The sequence below is a fragment of the Patagioenas fasciata genome, chromosome 2, assembly GCF_037038585.1.
Source record: "Patagioenas fasciata isolate bPatFas1 chromosome 2, bPatFas1.hap1, whole genome shotgun sequence".
In the NCBI taxonomy this organism is placed as follows: Eukaryota; Metazoa; Chordata; class Aves; order Columbiformes; family Columbidae; genus Patagioenas; species Patagioenas fasciata.
In genome coordinates, this window is record NC_092521.1 from 3,868,175 (window position 1) to 3,892,401 (window position 24,227).

Sequence of the window (24,227 nt, forward strand, 5' to 3'; positions counted from 1 at the left end):
TGACGGAAGATGCTTGCAAGCCCATCGTATTAATTTCAAAAACTTTGGTATTGTGGTTATTTTGCTGGAATAATGTGGTGGGTTGACTGGGGAATAAGCAAGCACAGTAGGAATTTGGGGAACAGTGAAACCAACCATGCAGGTGTAAATTATCCTGAGCACCTTGTCAGTAACCACCTGCAGATCTTCCTTGACCTCGTTCTTACTCTTAGGAAAGAGGTTCTGACCCTGGAGCATCTTTGCATCCTCAGTCTTTTGGACTGTAGTTACTGGATTGGAAGGACTCCAGTTGTGCAGCTCCCTAGCTCAGCCATCTTCTACTGGCTCCATCTGCTCATTCAACCTCCAGGAGAGACAGAGTCGATGTCATGCCATCAGGAACTGTCGTAAGTGATTTTCGTGTCTAGTGCTTGGGCACGGCATAGGGGAAGGCACGGAGAAGTCCCAGAAAGGCGGTTGAGTAATGGAAGGTGATGGGTCCAGATGGAGCAGAGAGATCTTCAGAAAAGGGCTCCTCTTCCTCCCCTCTGCTTTCTATGCAACTGAGCTTTGACAGCATTAAAACTTCAGGTAACCTCCTTGTGGAAGCCTTTGCTTGCTCAAAAGGGGGAGATGATTGCAATCCACTTTTGCCATATCAAGCTGAGGAGTACGTATTCTACGATGGCAAAGTCTATGGCCATCTGTCTTTCAGTTTCCAGGGGGTACACTCCATAGAATCATACAACCATCAAATAGTTTGGGTTGGAAGGGACCTTCAAATCTCATCTAGTCTAATCCCTGCCATGAGCAGGGACATCTTCACCAGCTCAGGTTGCTCAGCCTGGCCTGGGATGTTTATAGGGATGGGGCATCCCTAGTACAGACAGTGTCAGTACAGACAGTTGGTCCCTGAAGCACATATAGGATCATGAACGAAGACACAAGGTGGCCCAGCAGTGAGGATGTGAACATCGGAGTGAGGAAACTTGGGCTGGTCTCTTCACATCAAAAATGTTTTAATAGTAGAGGTATACAAGGCAGTGTCTTTGACTTCATTTTTCTTGACATTTTTCCTGTTTCTACCCCAGGAACTATTTAGGTTTCAGGGGCATGGTATATATCTGATGGGCATGGGTTGTGTTGCAGCTTGGGGATGTTCCTGGAGAAGCCACCAGGCAAACTCCTCTAAATAGCTGCAGTATTGGACATTTTACAAGCAAGTGGAAATCTGGGCCTCCACCTCGTGAATACTGTGTTTGTGTTTGTGTGCTTGGATGGCATTTTCCATTCAAAAAGGAAAGGAAGGAATGAACGTGTCACCCACACCCAAGGTACTGGGCGCATAACTCAGCAGAATGACTCATAAAACTGCAACCTCATTATCCAACTATGAAGGACTTCCTTCACCAATTTCCTCAGTCTGGCCACAATCCTGAAATGATTCTCACCTAAACAGTCAGCATTCCCTCCATCAGTGCGGGCAGAAATCATTTCCTTTTGTGGCTGAGTGCTCCAGAAAAAAAAAAAAAAGAAAAAAAAGAAACATAGCCCAAAGTGTAATACTTAAGTGGGTGCATTTACTGTGAGTTTTAGAAAAGGATGTCATGTTCCCAATTCCAAGCAGTGGATGGGCAGAGGGTTGGAACACTTCTATGGGGACAGGCTGAGAGAGTTGGGGTTGTTCAACCTTGAGAGGAGTAGGCTCTGGGGAGACCTTATTGCGGCCTTTCCATGCTTAAAAGTGGCCTATAAAAAAGATGGGGACAGACTTTTTATCAGGGCCTGTTGTGATAGGACAAGGGTGATGGTTTTGAATTAAAGAGGGGAGATTCAGGCTAAACATGAGGAAGAAATTTTTTACAATGAGGATGGTGAAACACTGTCCCAGGTTGGCCAGAGAGGTGGTGGATGCTCCATCCTGGAGACATCCCAGGCCAGGTTGGATGGGGCTCTGAGCAACCTGAGCTGGTGAAGATGTCCCTGCTCATGGCAAGGGGTGAGCTTTGAAGGTCCCTTCCAACCCAAGCTATTCTATGATTCTATGGAGTGTACCCCATGGAAACTGGAGGATAGACAGCCATTTACTTTGTCATCGTAGTGTGTATCAGTGTATAGGGGTTGAAATCTGTTGCGATTTTGTTGACCTGCTTTGATCTGCTCTTCCTTCTGCTATCTGAAGCTTCAGTGTGTGGTTCTTCCAGCCTCCTTGCCTTTCTCATTGAATCTTCATGTGTTTCTGTCTGTCATCTCTTGCACCAGGTTTCCTGTTCCAAATCCTTGGCCATCACCATGAATGACTGATGTTACACTTGGGCACACTCATCCTGGCTGAACGATGGGATGCTTTTTACAACATTTGCTTTCCAGATGGATCTCCCCTCTCCTAGTCTGCTGTTTTCCTGGTTTTGGGGAAAACACGTCTGCCCTGGGGTTTGTTTTGCACACGCAAGCGTAGGTGGAACAGATTGGAGAAGACTCAGAGCACCTGGGTGACTGGTGAGATGGGTGGTTGAAGTGGTTTCCCCCAATAAACATCTCAGGAGGGGATAGCTTGCCCTTTTGGGTAGCAGATGGGATCTGGAGTTACTGTGCCCTTGTGGGCCCTGATAGGATGAGCTGATTTTTGGATTTTGTTGCTTGGGAGAGCCCATGTGAGGTTTCAAGCTCTCTTAAATGCTCCTGTGTTTCTTTCTCCTGATGGAGAATCACCTGGGTTTTATCTGCTTTTGGCACTACCTGGCAGTTAACAGGGATGGCGAACACATGAGGGTTGAAATTCAAACCTAAGTGCATCTCTCGCTGATGTCAAGATTCAGAAATCCAAGGGTGTCTTAGGTGCTCTTCATCATGCTCTTCCTACAGGAAAGCCCTCGAGGTGCTGGAGAAAGTTCAGAGAAAGGAATGGAGCTGGGGAAGGGGCTGGAGCACAAGTGTGATGGGAGCAGCTGAGGGACCTGGGGGGTTCAGCCTGGAGAACAGGAGCTGAGGGGAGACCTTCTGATCTCTGAACTGCCTGAAAGGAGCTTGGAGCATGGAGGGGATTGGGCTCTTCTCCCAAGGAGCAAGTGACAGGATGAGAGGAAATGGCCTCAAGTTTTTTTTTGTTTTAGATGGATACTAAGAAAAAAAGTCTTCCCAGAAAGGATTGTCAGGCATTGGAACAGGCTACCCAGGGTAGTGTTGGAGTCACCATCCCTGGAGGTGTTTAAAAGATGTGTAGATGAGGTTCTCAGGGACATGGGTTAGTGCCAGTGTTGGGTTAACTCAATGATCTTGAGGGTCTCTTCCAACCAAAATGATTTTGTGATTCTAAATTTCTGTTCCTGGGGTGGAAGAAGCTGGCAGCTGAAGTCACTAATCCCTGGCTCTTAGCCCCTACTGCTCATTTTCTTTTCTAAAGAAAGAGGGTAAAGTAAAAGTACTTGGGATGCCCAGCTGAAAAAAAAGCATCCTTATAACCAGAGCAGTGACGGTATTGCTCAATAATGAGTTTGGCATGTGATAACAGGCAACACAAGACAAACCAGCAACCTGCACGTCGCCTTGTCCTGCCCATTTGTCTGTAAGAAGCGATAACATTTCTTCTGTCAGCTTCTAACCATGGTTGGAGGCTTTTTAAAAGTTTCTGTTTGCCCCTTGCGCTAGTTTTTCCTTGCCAAGAGGACGTGAGAGTGGTGCTGGAGATGTCCCAGGTGTAGGATGGTGAAGGATGAGGTGGACTACTACTCATTTGCTTATGAACACTGTGGTAAACAAGAGGGAATGGGGGAGAGGATTGTTCTAAAGGAGCCTGATGGTGATTTTTGTAGGTTGAACAGGCAGGTGGTTGGGAATTACATCCTCTAGCTCTATCTCAATAAGAGCAACGTTTACAAAATACCTCACACAATTTGATCCAAATCTTGATTAAACCTCTATGTTGTCTCTAGCCCAAAGCGCTCAGTAATGTGTGTATTTGTTGAGCTGCCTTTTGATGGTTCTTGCAACCAGCAATGAGATGCTGCTGATCCAGGAGGGAAAACTCTGCTGTCACAGTGGGTAATTGGCTCGATGTGTTTGCACAGAGGTCACCGAAGGCTGGGATTTGTGCTCTGGGCAGATACAAATCATTGCTCTAATTCTATCTGTGTATTTTTCTGGCTGGTGGAATTGCATCCTTTTTCTTTTTTTAGTGAGTTTTGTATATAGAGCATGCAATAGGAAATATATAGCATTGATATAGTAAGTGTTTATTAATACCTTAAAAATACTATTGTATTCTGCTTATGGTAACCAAACTCAGTGAGTGATAAAGGGCTCCCTTATTGGTGTTAATTGAAGAAAACAAGTAGGTGCATTAATTAAAAGACCTTTTGTTATACCAGGCTGATGAATGGACACCACATTTTTTTGTAATGGAGTAAATTGGGAAATACTGCATACTTAACAGCTGTTGCAAGGTAGATGGATATGTTAAGGAATCTGCAATTTATGAGGCTAATGCTCATCTTACATCGTTTGAGTTTCTGTAGGTAAAACCACATAGCTTGTGGATGCAGCTCTGGGTTGCATCTCAAAAGCTTCTTGATGAATGCAGGATGTGTGTCTTGGGCTTTCACAAGCATTTTTGCTTCCCGGAGGAATTAGATGCTTTTACAAGCAAGAAGGGTTGCATTTCTAGAAGGACAGTCCTTAGAATAAAAGCTAAAAATGGAAATTCTTGTGAGGTACAGTGTGCATATGCAAGTGTGAGAGATAAACAACCTGCTGGTGAGAAATGTCAAGATCTCGATTGAGAGGAACTCTCCTTTTCCTCTGAAATTTGGCATAAACTGAAATGCTTAACTGGACTGTGGCCAGAGCATTCCTCCCATGGCAGATTCAGGATGCTAAAGACAGGACAGTTAAATAAGTGCTTCCCCTTTCCCGTTGCAGGTTTTAATGTGTTATTATTTGCAGGTATCTTGCAACCACTTGTAACCCTCTACTTTTGCACCTCTGCTAATCTGGAAGTTCTAAATCTCTTCAGCAGCTTCAGAGCTTCGTGTCCCCTTCCTTTTAAAAAGGAGATGCTGTTATTATGCTGAGCAGTGATGTTTCGAGGAATCAGTGCTCATCTTTGTACCTGTTTGTACAGCCCAGCTCAGAGGCTGTAAGTTGTTGCTGGGCACCAGACCTTATGGCACTGATGGTGTCCATGTCCTCAGCCGTCATAGTGACACAGTTTTCTTCCCAGTACTAACCAGTTGCCTCGCTTTTGCTTCCAGATTAGAAGAAAGTCTTGTGCGACTGGTTGGAATGGGATTTTGGGAGCAGCTGGTATGAGCATCTCTTCAGGAGAGGGTCACCTACATGTGGAAGGATGGGACTCAGGCAGATGCAAATAAAATTTTGTCCTTGAGAAATCTTTGTTTCATTTACAGAAGCTTCACCCTCTTTTGGACTGAGTTATGACAGCTGGTTAATGAAAATTTTGAGCTCCTTCTTCTCCAAAACAAAACCTTCCTGAACAGGCCCTTCATTCCTTCAAAGCTCTTCTCAAGCTACAACCCTGCCGGTAGTCTTATTTAAAGTGGCTGTGCTAATGTAATTAGAAATACCACTTATCTAACTCAACTAAAAAGCCACCTGTTTACTCAAGCATAGCTGGTGGTCTGGCTAGTTGTCTTTTTTCACTCCCACATCCTTGATTTTCAAGCCAAACCAGGCTGTACACAACCGTCCTACGGAGAGCCAGTGATCAGGATTTAGGTGATGTTGTTGCTTTTCTGCGTGCTGATGTGATGGCAAGGCTGGGGAGGGAGTCCCCGTGCGTCACGCCTTCACTCATATGGAAAGCAACCTTATCCAAGAGCTGGCTCAGAGCTTTGGCCGTATTTTCCTCTTCTCCCTGTTTTGTCATCGTGCTGGTCTTTTGATGGTTTCGTGTCTTTGATCTCTAGGGTTAGCTATATACAGAAAAAAAACCAAAAACCAAAAAACAAAAAACAAACAACAAAACCCAAAATATGGAGAATGTCAGTGTTTTGAAACATGGGTGCTTAAATATGCAAGGCAGATTTAGAATCATAGAATCATAGAACAGTTTGGGTTGGAAGGGACCTTCAAAGCTCATCTCGTCCAACTCCCGCCATGGACAAGGACATCTTCAGCCAGATCAGGTTGCTCAGAGCCCCGTCCAGCCTGGCCTGGGGTGTGTCCAGGGATGGTGCATCCACCACCTCTCTGAGCAACCTGGGTCAGTGTTTCACCACCCTCATCATAACAAATTTATTTCTTATATGTAGTCTAAATCTGCTCTCTTTTAAACCTTTATCCCTTGTCCCATCATAACAGACCTTACTAAAAAGTCTGTTTCCAAATGCACTGAAATCACTGAAAAAGCATATTATTCTGTGTGTCCTTGGTTTAACTTCATGTTCCTTGTCTTGCTAACTCTTACCAGAATGAGTAAAGCCTTACTGATCTCCTGTGCAGTGTGAAAGGCAAGCAAGGGAGTGGGATGTGCATGCAGCCCTTGACGATCAATGACAGAATCCAAGGGAATGGCAGAAGATGTGCCAGGGGAGGTTGAGGTTGGACATGAGGAAAAGGTTCTTCACCCAGCAGGTGCTGGACACTGGAACAGGCTCCCTAGGGACGTGTCACCGCCCCAAGCCTGACAGTGTTCAGGAAGAGACTGGACAACGTCCTCAGACACACGGTGTGAACTGTGGGGTTGTCCTTTGGAGGAACAGGAGTTGGACCCGATGATCCTTGTGGGTCCCTTCCAACTCAGGACATTCTGTGCTGCTCACCAGTCCACTCCCAGGGGACTTGCTATCTGCTCCAGCAGCAGATTCACAAGCGGCAGCTCCATTCTTGGGCAGGACAAAGCCAAGCTCCACTGACTGTTCCTGAGACTATTCTTTTGTTTCCCCCACCATCTGTTTTGCCTCTGCTTGGAGATGTAGGGAGCTCGCTGTGGATTTACATGACTCTTCCACGGTGTCCCTTGAGACAGCAACTCTGATTCATCACCTACAAGGCTCATGTTTGGGGAGAGAGTAGAGCTTTGTGCAATTTCCACATTACCTGCGGCAGCACTGGCACTGAATCAGTAGGACAGGTGCCCCTTTTGATACAGGTGATGTTTCCCTAAATTTGAGTACTCAATGCCCCTGCACTTCCTTGCAGCGGTATTGAGTAAAGAGCATTAGTGGTGTTACTGCTGTCCTGAATAGTCCCCCAGCACCACTTTTGGCTGGAGACAGATAACATAAATTGTCCTCCTACAAGGATCTGTGCTGAAAACTAGAAGATTTGCCTTTCTGTATGAGCTAGTCGTGCCTTAAAACAAATTTTGCTGAAGGCGTCTTTTCTCAGCTTTAAAGCTTTCCCTTTCCATCTCTTGCTTTGATGTGCAGTTTCTTCAGTGTGGCAGAAGGGACTGGCTATGTGGGAAAAGGCATTTAGTCAAGTTTCTTAGGGATATGGTTTAGTGCTAGAGTTAGGTTATGGTTGGACTCGATGATCATGAGGGTCTCTTCCAGCTGAAATTACTATTCTGTTATGCTATGAATGTGGCCTCTGGGAGCTGCCTAGACTGATGGGTTAGAAAGCTCCAGTCGACAACTACCTGAAAGGGGATTGGAGCATGGAGGGTGTTGGTCTCTTCTCCCAGGTAGCAAGTAATAGGACAAGAAGAAATAGCCTCAAGTTGCACCAGGGGAGGTTTAGATTGGATATTAGGAAAAAATTCTTCACGGAAAGGGCTGTCGGGCATTGGAACAGGCTGCCCAGGGCAGTGGTGGAGTCACCATCCCTGGAGGGGTTTAAAAGGTATTTAGACGAGCTTCTTAGGGACATGGTTTAATGACAGTGTTAGGTTAGCACTTGGACTCAATGATCTTATGGGTCTTTTCCAACTGAAATGATTCTATGACCTGGTGGTGGGGTAGATTGTTTTAGCAGCGAGGAGGGAAATAACTGTGGTGGTATCTCTGTATCTTTGACTTTTCTTGCTCTTGCTGGATCTGGAGTCACGAGCCTGGTGCAGGGCATTGTTTGGTGGTGGGAATTATGAAGAATGCCAAACATAATGATTGTGAAATGTCCCTTCACACTTTGAGAGATGTGTTGATGGTGTCAACTAAGCTGTGGTCATGTTATTTATCTTCCACCAGCTGCTGTGATGGTCCCTTCCTGTGTGTTGACCCCCACTGATTTGTTGACCTGTCTAACTTTGTAGCTGTTTCTACAGTGTCTTTGTGTTCTTGGACACTTGCTGATCATCCTCTCCCTAATCTACGTGTACTGTGGATCTGGATGTGTACGTGCTGCATTATGAGGAAAGTGGGTGGTAACTGTTTGAGGAGGGTCATCCCAGCTGCAGTTTGGGCATGGGATGCTCTTGAAAGCCTCATTGTTTGGTAATCACATGTTGGTGCTTTGGGAGCAAAGCTACAGAAGGATACCTCTTGCAGCAGAGAGGCCATATCTCTTCTTGTTCAGGTTTGCTATTCTTCACCTCATGATACCTTCAAAGTCCAGACAGTGGAGTTGTTTTCAGCTCCCTGATTCTCCCTCCTTGGGATGTGCATTGAGTGGATGCTGGTGAAAGCATTTTTACTGGAAGGAGTGTCGAGGGTGCAAGCACTGTGTGCTCCCTGGCCCTGGCCTCTTTCATCCACTTGGCCGAACATTTGCCAGAGGCTGCTGAGGTCCAGAGTGGCCACTCCATGCTAAGTAGGCCAGCAGGTCCTCCCTGGGGATGTTGTTCAACTGGCCTGACCCAAGCTTCAGCCACCCAGGTGACGCAGGGTAGAGGTTGACTGGGGCTAAGCTTGTGCCTGGATTACTCTCTGAGTTGGAGGAGTGAACATCAGCTTCAGTGCTCAAACTTTTCTTGTGTGATCGAGTGGTTTTCTTTCTTCTTGTCTCTGACTGGTCATTTGTGCTTTCAGGTAGAGGCACAGTAATTTGAAAAAAATGTTTTTATATCAGTGCATAAAAATACAGATGGATGCACATGACTATATATAAAGATACCTTTGTTTGCGAAAGCAAATGGAGATGTAACATCCATGTGTTGATGCCCGTATTGTGCCCAGGTTGTGAGACCTTGTTGCATTTTCTCCTTATCCCTGTCCTTTTGCTCTTTGCAGGTGTCACCAGTGAACCTCACAGGAAGATGTGCCAGGGGAGGTTTAGGTTGAACAGTAGGAAAATGTTCTTCACCCAGAGGGTGCTGGACACTGGAACAGGCTCCCCAGGGAGGTGTCACAGCCCCAAACCTGACAGTGTTCAAGAAGAGACTGGACAACACCCTCAGACACATGGTGTGAACTGTGGGGTTGTCCTGTGCAGGGACAGGAGTTGGACTCAATGATCCTTGTGGGTCCCTTCCAACTCATGGCATTCTGTGATTCTATGAACTGCTGTTTTCTGTGTGGATACATGTTTTGTCTTTAGGGTTGCTACAGAATGGGGACGTTGTTTGTCCAAGGGCATATACAATAGCTCAAAGCTAGTGATGGGGACTCGCTGGTGGACTTGGGTTGCTGTTGCTCCTCTCCCAGTGTGCTGCTCCATATCTTTATCCCACATGAGGTTCCCAGCCCTGGTGTTGCTCTGCGGGATGCTGTTGAGTGTGTTTCATAGGAAAAAGGAGCCATTGTGCAACATTCTTGTGCCGTTGTCCCAGCTGTCAGCCTGTGATGTGAATCGTGTGGTGACTCAGAAAAACTTCTTGGGTTGTGGGTTAATTTGGTATCTACCCACACCTGCCTTCGTCTGGATGTCCTGGTGCTTAGCATTCACTCAACCACTGGGTTGTTAGCATATTTTTTGTTTTTTCAGACCAATTTCTGGGCCAACATTTCAGCACTGGGCTGGTTTCTGGTCAGACATCACCCATGTGGTGGTCCCTGCTCAGTGAGTAGGGCTGGCTTCGCCTCCACAAAGCCCACAGCTCCCATCTTGCTGCTTTTCCCTGCATCTCAGCACTTGCATTCCTGCAGGCAAACAAGTTAACTGCTGTGTCATTTTTGTAGCAAACCTTCCGCTAAGTGACAACCATAGGCAAAAGCATTTTGAACTGGTGCGTTGGGATTGCTGATTCGCTTGGCCGTCATCCTAATCTCTTTAGCGTTGAAAAAGATTGAAGAGCATTGCCATTCTGAGCTTCCTCGGTTGTGTTTCTTGAGAAAAGCTGCCTCCAAGTAATCCGGGATCTGCACATATTCCACAGTCTTCCCCGAAGAAGTAGGAAGGTGTTATCCCACGTTGGCAGTGTGGTTTGGATTTGGCAGAGCAGAGCGTGCAACTAGAGGGAAAGCTTTTCGTGCTTGGACGTCAGCATTGACATCTGGCCATGGGAGGTGTCTGTCATGCAGCGCATGGGCAAAGGTTTCTTGTGTTTTGGGAGCGCTCCTCAAATGGGAAAAACCTGTGTGTTAAGAAAGGATTTATCTTTCTTTTTTGAGATATGGGAGAATACCTGAAAGGAAGTTTTGCTATGGAGTGTGTTGATCTCCTCTCCCAAGTAACAAGCAATAGGACGAGAGTAAATGTCAAGTTGTGCCAGGGGAGGTTTAGATTGGATATTAGGAAATCTTTTTTCTTAGAAAGGGTTGTTGGGCATTGGAACAGGCTGCCCAGGGTAGTGGAGGAGTCACCATCCCAGGAGGTGTTTAAAAGATGTGTAACTGAGGTTCTTAGGGACAAGGTTTATTGACAGTGTTCAGTTAACAGTTGGACTCAATGATCTTGAGGGTCTTTTCCAAGCAAAATCATTCTATGATTCTAATACAGGGAAGTGAAATTGTAGTTATTGCAGTAGCTGTTGCTAAGGATGGCTTCTGGATGTTTATCAACTTTAAAAATGAGCTTAATCTCTACTACCTGTTAAGGGACAAGACTTTCCTGTGATGTGCAGGTGTCTGGACCAAGCACCTGAAAACACATGAACTGTAGAAATCTGATGTTATTTCCACTCCTCACATCCTGTGACATTAAGAACCTGCTGGTGGTTGCTATCACCTGTTTTCCATTTTATCAATGTCATCTTCTGCAGCTTGGATGAGATGGGGGAAGACGCGACTGTCCTTGTCCTCCCTCCATCAAATAGCTACCAAGTTCAGCTTAGAATGCTGTGATGAGGTTGGTGATTTAGCTTTTTTTATTCATGTGTTTATGTATTCATTTTTTAAAGAAGTGGAGGGACTGATTTTTGCTGTTTTGACCTGGAACCTGCAGAAACTCAGACTCTACAACCAAGAGCTTCCTGGTCTTGAAAGCAAAGACAACTGTCCAACCACCTTAATTTCTGCAGCGAGCTGCCAATGAATCCGTCCTGTGGCAGGCCAGACTTTTCGCCTGGAACCTCCGTTTTTCCAGTTCACATTAGCGTATTTTAAATTATCTGTATCTCTGGGCCTTGACAACTTTTCTCTTTGCTCCCCATTGCCAGCTTTGGATTTTTGTTGTGTGTGTTTTTAAAAACTCCGCCTCTGCACATGGGTAGGTGTCTGTGCTGGTTTGGGACAGCAGCCAGCGTTTCTACAGCTGGTGCGTTGAGCATCGTGCGTGGTTTCTGTGAAAGAGGCAAATCCAGATGTCCCTTTTTTTTTTTTTTTTTTTTTTTTTCCTAAGCAGTGAGGAAGAATCACAAAATCACAGAATGGTTGGTGTTAAAGGGACCTCTGAAGATCATCCAGTCCAACCCACCTGCTAAAGCAGGTTCACCAGAGTAGATCACCCAGGAAGGTGTCCAGGTGGGTTTGAATGTCTCCAGAGAAGGAGATTCCACAACCTCTTTGGGCAGCCTGTTCTAGTGCTCTGGTACCCTCAAAGTAAAGAAGTTTCTCCTCATGTTTAGATGGAACCTCCTGTGCTTCAGTTTGTGCCTGTTGCCACTCAGCCTGTTGTTGAGCACCACTGAAAGGAGTCTGGTCCATCCTCTTGATGTCTACCCTTGAGATATTTGTAAGTATTGATGAGATCCCCTCTCAGCTTCTCTTCTCCACGCTGAACAGACCCAGCTCTCTCAGACTCATAAAAAAAGGTACTCTAGGCCCCTCAACATCTTTGTAGCCTGTTGCTGGACTCCCTCCACTAATTCCTTGTCCTTCTTAAACTGGGGAGCCCAGAACTGGACACAGAACTCCAGATGTGGCCTCACCAGGGCAGAGCAGAGGGAGAGGAACAACCTCCCTCGACCTGCTGGTCACACTCTTCCTAAGGCACCTCAGGTACCATTGGCCTTCTTGGCCACAAAGGCACCTTGTTGACTCATGATCAACCTGTTGTCCTCCAGAACTCCCAGGTCCTTCTCTGCAGAGCTGCTTTCCAGCAGGTCCACCCCAACCTGTATTGGTTCCTGGGATTATTCCTCCCCAGGTACAGGACCCTACACTTGCCCTTGCTGAACTTCACCAGGTTCTTCTCTGCCGAGTCCTCCAGCCTGTTAAGGTCTCGCTGAATGGCAGCACAAAAAGCTGATGCAAGTTACTTTTGTGTTTAGAGATCCAAAAGGCCAAATGTATTTATCTTTTAGCTGGGTGGGGTGGCAGTTCTCCAACCTACTTGCCTGCAAATTCAAGGTTATTTTATGGAGCCATAGTGGACATTTTTCGTCTTTATTCTCTCCTCTCACAATATGGGAGGATGGAGGTACTATGTGCAGGGTTGTGTTAGAGGAGGTGGTCTGAGGAATGTAGATCATAAGGAAGAAGAACTGAATGTAGGTTTGGAAGAGGCTTTTGTTGGCAACTACAGAGCAGAGGAAAGGGAGCCTGGCAGTAATTGCCCAGGAATGGTCTCCGGAACCCAAAAAATACTGATCCAGCATCAAACAGTAAGACAAGGAAACCTTGTGGCATTGTCCGAATCTGTTGTTATACAAATTCCAAAACAAAAGAACGTTCTAAAGTGGCAAAATTTCTATTAAATTTGGAATTCTGGTGAAATTCTGAAATTCTTGGCGACTTCCAAACTCCACGCCTCTTCTCCCCCTTGTCTTCCAGACAGATACAACCTATAGCAGGGAGGGAGCGTTCATAAAATCAAACAGGATAAAGATAATGCAGAGTACAGGCAATAATGGTTTAAGTAGATATTTACTGTTTTACGGCAGTTCTGCAGGTTGGCTCATGCCATCAGTCCTTGTCTGCTCAAAAATATATATGCCTGAGATGATCTACTCTGGGTCCAGCTGATCAACTGGGAAGGATCTTGTCTTGGAAACTCTTGAGTTAGAAAAATATGTTCTATTTCTTTTGTGAGAGCAGCTGGGAGGCAGAATAAAGAAATTCTTCAATTTTATTTCTTTTTAAAGGAACAAAAAAACAACAGATACAGAAAGAAATAGAGAAAACCTACCAACAGAGAGTTGAAAAGGCTCAACTTCAGTACTGTTGCATGTGAATATTAGTCTGAAGCCCTCGTTGGAATCAAAGCGTTCAGTAAGTAGTAAGTTCAGTAAGCAGGGAAAAAATGGGAAAAAATATCTAGAAGTGATTAAAAAGTAATTTAAAATATCTGTGCTTTCCCATTAAGCTTTTGCCAGTGGCGTTGAACAGTCTGTTTTTTCCCCTGTGCTTATAACAAGCCTATTGTCACACTGTAGGCATTTTTATGATGAAATAATATTATGTATCGACCAAAGCTCAATTAACTAAAGCAAGTGGAAGGACCTCCCTTGGGAAGCAACAAGCTGTGTCTGAGGATGTTGATTTCTCCAGGGATTAGTAAATTTGGCATATCAGTGTGTTTTTAAATAACTCCATACTCTCACGATACCAGTTACAGAAAGGGTGCTTTTTCAATTCTATGGACCAGGAAGAGCAAAAACAATAACCAAAAAAAGTATACTGAGAGGTTGAAGACTGTGGGGATACAGATGTTTTAATGCTTTCCTGGATCTGAGAAATGCCTGCTTTACTTATTACAGGAAAAACAAGGTTGCAGCTTCAAAATCATTTGCCGTGTGTTGCACTCATGTAATAATATAAGTTATAAGAGCTTACAAAAGGAACTTAAAAATGTCCTAAACCCCTCTGGGTGGGGTCTGGAGGTGCTGCTTTCCTTGGGTTTTTGAGACAAATTCTGGGTCACATTTTTGCACAGCCCTGTTGAGCTTTGCTTCATGTTACATTTTTCCAAACCACACATGAACTTAATGGAGTCTGAGTGGAGTGAATGATTTCTTAGAGTCTGCTAGAGTTTGTAGGTGGAGTTGGACTTTGTTAGACATGGGGGATGTCCTCAGTAAAGCAGTCTGTAGGACTGGGCTCAGGGAGGTTGTCACAGGTGACGTGTGTTTTCAGTCTGGAGAGGACTCTGGACTTCAGCTCACTGGGAGTCATTGGACCTGCCCTTCTTGAACCTCTTCTGTTGAAAAAAGTTGGCTGAAGGCAACAGATGATTAATTTTAAACATTGACATCGCTACTGGCTGTTATGGTAAATGGGTATTTTCCATATGGCAATGGCTTGAAGTCTCATTTTCAGATGTCACAGAACCACAGAATCATTTTGGTTGGAAAAGAGCTTTAAGATTATTGAGTCTAACCATTAACCTAACACTCCCAAGTCCACCCCTAACCCATGTCCCTAAGAACCTCATCCACACATCTGTTCAAACTCTCGAGGGATGGTGACTCCACCACTGCCCTGGGCAGCCTGTTCCAATGCCTGACAACACTTTCTGTGAAGGATTTTTTTTCCTAATATCCAATCTAAACCTCTCCTGGTGCAACTTGAGGCCATTTCCTCTCATCCTATCACTTCTTACTTGGGAAAAGAGAATTGACACCCACCTTGCTACAACCTCCTTTCAGATAGTATATATATCATTCCAAAGCTTTTTTTTTTTTTTAAATGTTCTCACTTGTTTCCATATATAATGATTAGGGGCCTAGGGAGAGACTGAGATGGCTGGGTCTGTTCAGCCTGGAGAAGCTGAGAGGGGATCTCATCAATGCTTATAAATACCTGAAGGGTTCATGTGAAGAGGCTGCACCAAACTCTTTTTAGTGGTGCCCAATGACAGGATGAGGGACAACGGGCATAGACTGAAACACAGGAGAAACTTCTTTACTTTGAGGGTACCAGAGCACTAGAATGGGCTTCTCAGAGAGGCTGTGGAGTTTCCTTCTCTGGAGACATTCAAACCCACCTGGACACATTCCTGTGTGATCTTCTCTGGTGAACCTGCTTTAGCAGGTGGTTTGGACTGGATGATCTCCAGAAGTCCCTTCCAACCCCAACCATTCTGCAATTTTATGATTTTGTGATAATACCTGAAAGAAGAAAGAAAAACTTGGAGGATGCTGTCAGATGTGGTGTGCAAGGTGCTATAAAGCAAGACCATCTTGGACACCTTTGCTCATCCCTTCGGTGCAGCCGTTTGTTGGTTTCTTGGCTCTCAGCCTGCGAACACTTTCTGGTAGTTTTGTCCTTTGGCCAGAGCTACTCTTCCAGTTAATGAAATCTGAGGACTGTTATGCTGAAATGCTGTCCTCCTCCACCAGTGCTCCCCTTTCTTGCCCTTATTTCTTCTTTGGACTTGTGCTTTCTTCTTAATAGAGGGAGACTTCCCAGTGTTTACGGTGAGGAGAAATGAAAGTAGGTTGGACAAAGAAACTCAATGCTGGAAAGCTCTACCAAACATGAAAACCTGTTCTTGCACAACGCTGGTACCCAAGTGCTACTTCTGAATGTCCAGCACATACTCTTGAGCCATGCTTCCATGATCATGTTCATTGGGCTGTGTTGGACATGGAAGTCAATGCAGTTGGAGATTTTTTGGAAGAAGGTCGAAATGCTCTTTGGCTGATTTGGAATTTGCCCAGACCAGCTCTGTAGAATCTGGTGGTCTTGGCTGGGCTAAGTGGTCTAGTTGGGATAATTTCCCTTTTTTCTCACAAACGCTCTCATGCATCACATCTCTTGATGAAGAGTGCAAATTGCCTCCTAAGAACTGTATTTACAACAAGCCATGTAATTGCTGCTGCTGCTATAGGGTAGCCATAATTAAAAACAAACCATGAGAGTTTACTGTCTAAATTAGCAGGTAATTACATACAGTGAAAGAGGAATGGGAGTGGGGGGAGGAAAATCTATAGGCTGATGGGTTATTTGCAATATACTCTAATAATTATATTTTGTAATCTAATTATAAGAGAACAAGGGGAGGGAAAAAGTTGTGTAGTAATCAGAGGAGCTGACTCATGATATTGAAAGGATAAACAATTTTCTCCCTCAAAAAAAATGATTGTGTTTTGAAATTGCTTTTGAAAGTTAATATTTACAGAACTGAAAACTGATAGACTTTCTATTATGTCATAACTAATCTTGATGGCAAAGAGTTTTCTGGCTCTGTCACACCCAGTTAAATCAGATTTGGCAGTGTCGTGACAGCGTTTGTAAGTATTTACTGTTAGCCAAGGAAAAGTGTGCTGGCAGAGACCCGTGCTATGAACCCACCTATAATTTTTCCTTTGTTTTCTCCAGTAGCATCTCCCTTTAATGAGCATAAAACAAACAAAATCCCAACTTCTGAGTAGCCATGACCTGAATAAAAGTAACCTTGACTTTTCTGTCGTTTATGATTAAGTTCTTCTGTGGCTTTTTTATCCTGTTTCTTGCTGCAGATGTTCTGAGGAAACACCCAGCTTTGGTATAAAATACAACTCTGTCTGAAAACTCTAGGTCTGTTGACTTAAAGTAATTACACCTTTATTTTAATATATTAATTATATATATGTCCAGTAGACCCTTAGGTAATGTAATAGCTTTACTGCTGGCACTGGATCTTATTCTGTAGCAGAGGTGTAAGCTATAGGGCTGCTTTCTTTCTAAGTGCACGTAGTTGTGTGAGCTTTTCAATTCCACTGCTCAAATGCAAAACTGGGAGGGTTTATCCCATATGGAAAGACGTCAGTGAGCATGTGAGAGAGTTAAGAAAAGAGTCCTAGGAGATTTAGAGAGCATAGAGTTTGGTACTGTCGTGGATCTTCTTGCTGTTTGTGAACTTTTAAATTTGTTGTCAAAGTCTTGTTTTCCTGCATGTCCTCATCTTGGATATCTTGTAATTGGGGTTATGATCAAGGCAGAGCTATTTCAGGTTGTGCCTTTGTGGTTGCATCTACAGGTCCAGATCTTCATGCTCTTCTTTTTGGATTAGCCCAGCTCATGGGAGATAACTGGGCTGTTAATAATGTGTTAATTTACCAAGGTGCATGTTCATCCACTGGTGAGAAATGTGCCTTCACTAGTGCCAAGCTTGAAGTGTCACTGTTGCAGCACTGACAAAAAATCCATTGTTGAAAAGATGTCCTGGTCTACTTGATCTCTTCTATGTTTGTGATGGACATGGGTCCATTGCTTGTTGGCTGTGGGGGACCTTGCTGCTTCTCAGCTTTCAAAGAACCTCCCTTCCTCACCTAGAAATTCAACCCTTACATTAGCCATTCACCATGCATAGTCTGACAAGGCACATTAAAAACTACAGAGAACTTTAATTAGTTTTTAAATACTATAGCTCCTTGCCAGCCCTGCGCTCAGTGTGAGGGAAGCAGCTCTTGGCAGTGGTGGATGAGGGCAGCTGTTCTGCCTGGATCTCTGCAGCAAAGTGCTATTTTATGAACTCCTTTGCTTCTTGGCTAGCGGCAACACGTGCTCCGCGAGTTTAATTTCGCTCAGCCCCCGCGATGTGTCGAACCTGATGTCACTTGGCTCCGTGTCAGGGATATTTTATCTTCTCCAGCTGAGGAAGAATGGGCTGAGTGAGGTGGTTGGAGGTGGTGAGGGAGATGCTCCAAGCTGGACATGCAGGTGAAGCCACCACCCTCAACTGGACACCAAGATATCTGCTCATTGCCCGCCTGAGCCAGGAATGACTGGCCACCCCTTATTCTTCCCTTCAGACACTGGCATGATGCATAATGTTGTCTTATTGTCTCTCTAACTTCCCGCCTACACAACACAACTTGACCACCGCCATAAATTTATAGAGGGAAGGAAAGAACCCAACTCCTGTCGGAGGTCTAAGGCTGCGGATTTTGCTCTTTCTGAACAAATTTCTGGTTCACAGGCCTCTAACTATTGTCTAATCTTCCCTGTAGCGTTGTTTTTCGTGGCTCTTTGCCCAGTGTAATTCATGGGCCCTCAGGGTGTCTGGGAAAAAGAAGTTGGAAACTGCTGTCCTAAGCTGCAGTGCCCAAAAACTGCAGAAATACTGTTGGTTTGGGACTGATGTGATTGTGTCCGAGTATATTTCGGTGCTTTTGTGACTGTTGCCTGTGTGGTCCAGCCTCATCATGTGGGCACCTGGTGCACATCCTTAATGACCATCAACTCACATAGGTTTAATCTGCATTTTTCTTTTCCTGTTGAGTTGGGGTATGATGGTTTGCTGACCCTTTCCATGTGGGAGCACCTTCTAACAGCCAGAGCAGGACCATTTTGGGATACTGAGTGATGGTTCATTGTTGGACATTGTTCTGGTTGTTAGTAGGATGAGCTGCAGAGAGCTCAAGGGGCAGCTCACAGCTTTGGTGTCTTCTCCTGGAACCCTGTTTGAGGCCTGGTTTCCTACCACTTATTCAGTCTGAGCTAATCAGCATCCCCTTGTCTGGACTTGACAAAGGCCATAGACCTCTCTGAGACATCCCTTAACACTTTGGAACATGGAAATGTCCTTTATTGTCCTATATTTCCAGACCATAACTGTGTAGGATCTAAGCCATAATCAAAATTCCTCAAAGGTTTAAGCAGCTAGGACATTCTCCCTGATCTCCTGTAAGTGCTGTCACATCTGCCTGACAGGACGTTCCTTCTGAATTTTGCTCCCATGTTGCCACAAGATTTTCTTTTCCCCTTTCAAAACACCTTCTTCTCTCCTTGCTTACCTTCCATCTGCATGACCTTAAAGCTGTTTCTTTTTTTTTTGGTGACTTTTCTGAGAGCTTGGACTCTACTTTTTTCTTCTTTCAAGTCCAGTTCACCCTGGGTGAGACAGAGATGGATGCAAAGTTACTGTCACTTTATGAGGTTTGTCCAGAGCACATTTGTAAATGGTGACATTTTACTGGCTCCATGCTATGTGGTGAGCAGTGGAGCTGTCTTGCCTGCAGGATTGTCCATGGAAGCTCAGCAACATCTTACTAGACCTGTGCCGGCATCATTTACCTGTTAAAAGCAGTTAAAGGAATCTCTGTGTAGTCTGTAGGGCAGGAGAAAAGTCTCGATAGAGAGACATGGATGGCAGAGATTCCTGTGTTGGTGGTGAATGTGGAGTGTCAAGGAAGGACAAAACCCCAGCCAGTGTCTTGCTGTTCTCTTGGGTGTTTTTTCCATTATTACATCTGGTGGGGCTAAAAAAAGTATTTTTGGTTATTTAAGTGATTGACCATTTTGGTGAGATCTACCTTAGTAAGGGGCCTGGCTTGAAATATCTTCTACGAGGGGTAACATCTGGAGTGGAACATTTTTCTCTTCCACATTTATTTTTTATTGCTTTTGGGCTGAGTGACAAAAGGATTGATGGATACTGTGTCTCCAAAAGTCAGCAGCAAACTTGGAGCAGTACACTAAGTTTGGGTATCTAATTCTGGACTTATATTCTTCCAGTCCTAGGACCCACATGTGTCACTCTGGTTGGATGATGCTATAATTTTTCCCTTTATCACAGAGAAGGAAACAATTTGTAAAACTGTCCCAGTTGCTCTAAATGGAGCCTGGATGTGTCTGGATAGTGCTCTGTCACCCAGGGAAAACATGTCAGGTTCATGGTGGCACATTTGATGTCTACATGCACCATTGAGCATCCGACCTCTACTGCTCTTCTGCAGAAACGTTTCCTCAGGATTTCCCCTCTATGCATTTGATGATGTGCGAACTTCAGCAGCATTTGATTGAATGATAAGGTTTCCCTCTGAAATGGAGCTTTTGTGTATGAACAAACTGGTGTCGAGATAGTGGGAAGGAAAGCTCTTAATACCACCGAAGTCTTTAAAACTATGAACCTGCTATCCTCCCTTCCCCACAATTTCTCAGGTGTGACAAGCTTGGAAACCACTCTCTGCACAGTAGACATGACACAGCAAATATATTTTTGGAAAAAGAAGAACAATTGGTATGCTAGCAAAGGGAAAATAAAACAAAACAAGAACTACTGATGCTACATAACTGAAGGAAATCCCACTGTTCCTTTTTTTTTTCCCCTCCAGAAGCTACAGAATTTACTACTCTGTTAATGTGCTAAAAGAAAACTGCAATAAATTGTCTCTGTAGCCAATCATACTTGTACTACAGAAATGCCCATATTTATGAGGGTGGTCAAACATGCAATAGTGTCCAGAGATGTATGGCAGTGTTTACAATAGGCCAGAGCACTATATGATTTATCACAGTGCGCTACATAGCAGGCTATAATGTGCATTGCAATTAGTGTAATGTACCTTGTAATAGCTGTGAAATAAATTCTGCACTGAAGCTTTCAACCCCAAAACACAGAATCTAATGCAGATTCCATGAAGATAAAGGTGGGGAAAAAAATCATCTAATGTTGTAAAAGCTGTCAGGTGCAGTCTGAAGTACTTATGTATTTAATCGATAGGTCTCAAATTTGTGGGCAGAATGTTTGTAGCCTTTGCATTGGGCACCCCTTGCCTTCCATGGCACAGAGCTTTTCTCTACCCCACAGGCTCATTCTTCCTCTGTCAAATGATTAATTAATTAGCCAACTCCACACCTTTGCTTGCGCCCTCTTGGTGTGGCTGTTTGTAGCACTTGATGGTTTTGGAGAGAGGATGGCTGAAGATCACATGTTGAAGCATCTGTGAGCATCTTCTACTTCCTCATCTCTGTTGCAGCTGGTAAGTGTGCTGAGAAACAGCCTTTCCAGGGAGGAGTGAGCGTCCACATGGACAAGTCGAGGGAGGTTGTTCACTCTCCAGTTCTGGGCTCCTCAGTTTAAGAAGAACAAGAAATTACTGGAGAAAGTCCAGTGGAGGGACACAAATTTGAAGAGGGGTCTGGAACATCTTTGTTAATGAGGAAGAGCTGAGAGAACTGGGTCTGTTCATCCTGGAGAAGTCTGAGAGGGGACCTTAGAAATATCTCTAGGGTGGGGGTCAAGAGGATGGACCAGACTCTTTTCAGTGATGCCCAGCGATAGGATGAGGGACAACTGGCACAGACTGAAGCACAGGATCTGTGCTTCTCCCCATCTGAATATGAGGAGAAACTTCTTTCCTTTGAGGTGCCAGAGCCTGGATCAGGCTGCTCAGAGAGGCTGTGGAGTCTCCTTCTCTGGAGACATTCAAACCCACCTGGACACCTTCCTGTGTGATCTTCTCTGGTGAACCTGCTTTAGCAAGTGGGTTGGGCTAGATGATATACAGAGGTCCTTTCCAACTCCAACCAGTCTGTGATTCTGGGACTCCTAGAACTTCTTTTGGTGCATTGATGAATGATGGAGCCAAAATGAGTATTTTTAAAAAAAGAGAAATTTTAAACTCTTAGATGTTCTGGATGAGTGTCAGCTACTAATGTTCCCAGTTCATAGACAAGGGAACTGGCTCAGACCTTTGAGCTTTGCTTGCCACCCGAGGTTCCCTCAGATTGCTTGGGGAAGAAGTTTCCTAGTTGATGTAGGAAGGAATTTATTTCATTATTCGCTTTCTATCTAGTGTAAAGACATGCTTAACTTTTTATTTTTATAAGAAACCTTTATCATTCAGATCCTTATTAGGACAGATTTTTATTTTGGGGGCTAGTGCTGTGTTGTTCATTTTTTCTTTCTTTTTTCTTGTCTCACTATCTGACTTTCACTCCATAGATCATGAGTATTTGATGAGGGGTGGAAGAGTCAAACCAAAGCAAATTTATTTTGCCTGTCAAACTTCCTCTTTGTAATATTATCTATGTAAAAGATGACACAAAATCAATCTCCTGCTTAGCTTTGCCGTTCTGCTTGCGGCAGCTTTTGCTCAATGATCGTTATTTTTTGTTTGGTTGAATTTTATTCTTAAATGTGTTTTCAAATACATCGTCAAATAACAATACTTGTGAAGGAGGAGATCCTCCTTCCATTTGAAGGTTTGAGTGCAGACAGGAATTCATATGGCCTTTTTCTAACCTTTTGTGATCATCTTGTACAGCTTTTTTTTAGACAGGGATACCAGGGGAAGGAGTTGAGTGACAAGCAAGAATGGAGAACAAGGATGTTAAATTGCAGAATGGGAGGTGGCTTTCATGTTCTTTTTCAAGCAATGAATTTATCAAAGCTTCTTCCAAATGTTCTTTAGTTTGTGCTCTGATTCTGCTAACTTTTCTTTCCCATCTCACTGATCTGCTCTCACCTTTTTATATTCTCTGTTGTCTTTGTGATGGACTGTGAAAACAGATGCATGGTTGTACGTGAAGTGAACGGAAACACAAATTCTTAAAACTACAGTTCTACATATGTATTATAATTATTTTTTTTCCTGTATGCCTTAATTCAATACAAATTCTTCCATATTATAATTTTTAATTATAATAGACTTTTTGAGATTTTATGTTTGTAGAGTTTCATGGAAAAAAAATAAATGGATATCACTGAGATTCTCACTTGCACTGAATGAACTAGTGTTTTTTTGATATATTTTATAGTCAAGACTTTACTGGACCTTCTCATTTCCCCTTGTGTAATAAATACTAAATGTTAACTCCAAGAACTGAACTATTGATCTCTAAAGACCATGGAAGGTGATTTTTGTTGAGAGAGGTTGGAGAACTGACTGATGGCAAAGAGTGGTGAACGGGGGGACTTGAAGCCAAAATGATCCCCACCAGCAAGAAGACACAGAGGCCCATGATTTATCCCTCAGTTTGTTTACTGGAAGGTCATTCTTCTCTTAAAAGTCCAAATTTTAAGCCCAAACTTGGTGAAGGACCTAAATATGAATCTGAACGTGAGTCAACAGAGTGTCGTTGCGCCAGAGAAGGTCAACCACATCCCGTGTTAATAAAAGTGTAGCCAGTGGGTCCAAGGAAATGATAATTCCTCTCTGTTTGATGCTTGTGAGACTGTGTTTGGACATAGCGTCTAGTTTTGGGCTTCCCAGTACAATAAGGACATTGATATGTTGAGGCATCTCCAGAGGAGGCCACCAGGATCTCTGAGGTTTTGGGCCCAAGACATCTAGGAAGGGATGGTGAGAACAGGGTTTGTTCAGCTCGGAGAGAAGAGGCTGGCAGAGGGGAGACCTTATTTTTGTTTGCAGCTCATCATGACTGTTTTTAAAGACTGGAGCAGTGACCTGGAGAGGTTGTGAGATCTCAGTCCTTGGAGATACTAAAAATTTAACTGAATAAGACCTGAGCAGCCCTAACTAGAGCTACTTTGAGAAGAAGGGTAGACATAGAGGCTTCCAGAGGTTACTTCCAACATAAATTATTCTGTGACTCCAAGTTTGTCTTATTTTAGGTGGGAATGTCAGGATGTTCCTACCCCATAGAGTGAATCTACAGAGATTTACCCCATGTTCAGTAGGAAATTGCTGTTCTACAAAACTCCTCTGATGGTAACTGTGAAATTATCCTTCTTTTGGTTCTCCCCTTAAGCTACTGAAGAGATGTATTTTTTATTCCCAGACTGGGAGTTTCAGTTCTCCAAGCAGGATTGCAGGCAAGGTGAAAATGTGGCTGTTGGTGCAATGAGAAAGCAGCCAAAAAAATGGATTATCAACTCAAAAGAGATGTCTTCTGTAGATTGATTTGGGAACCGATGATGAGCAGTGCAATTCATCCTTTTGCTCCAAGACTTTTGCAATCAAATTCTAGTTAGCACTGTCTTCAGATATATCCCATTGATCTTTTTGGTGAGTGCTGGTTGCATTTGAATTTGTAGATCTAAATCTTAACATGAGTGGCAATACCAGTTTCTGTAAAACGGCAAGCTAAAATCGTATTAATTACCACCTTTTCAAGATGTCACTTCTCTTGTGGAGATGAACCGCTCTCCTAAAGGTGTTACGACTCACTTCTGAAATTGGAAACCACGAGATTTTCTTAAGATTTCTCTTCTAGAGCAATGATTAATTACTGCTGCTGTAACCAAATGGATTGAATGTACATCCAAACACATGGAGACCTTTGCTCATCTTTAATCACCTACTGTCCAGTGCCATGGTAGAAGAAATTATTACTGTTATTATAAAAGCTATGGTTCAGATTCCTGCAACAAAGCCTCGTAGCCAAATCTTTATTTTTGTTTTCCTTGAGACATAGTAG

At 43.9% G+C, this 24,227-nt stretch overlaps 1 protein-coding gene across 14 annotated transcripts in view; it reads left to right on the plus strand.

Annotated features, from left to right (window-relative positions):
* TSNARE1 (t-SNARE domain containing 1) overlaps positions 1-24,227 on the plus strand; it is a 535,013-nt gene that overhangs the window by 48,071 nt on the left and 462,715 nt on the right. Inside the window, exons 3-4 of one of the 14 annotated variants that reach the window (XM_071803750.1) lie at positions 11,599-11,717; positions 11,822-11,928. The exons of 12 other annotated variants lie outside the window; for them this stretch is intronic. The gene's annotated coding sequence lies outside the window, so the exon portion shown is untranslated. The remainder of the gene's footprint in view (positions 1-11,598; positions 11,718-11,821; positions 11,929-24,227) is intronic. One more of the 14 variants, XM_071803751.1, reaches the window with a different exon arrangement.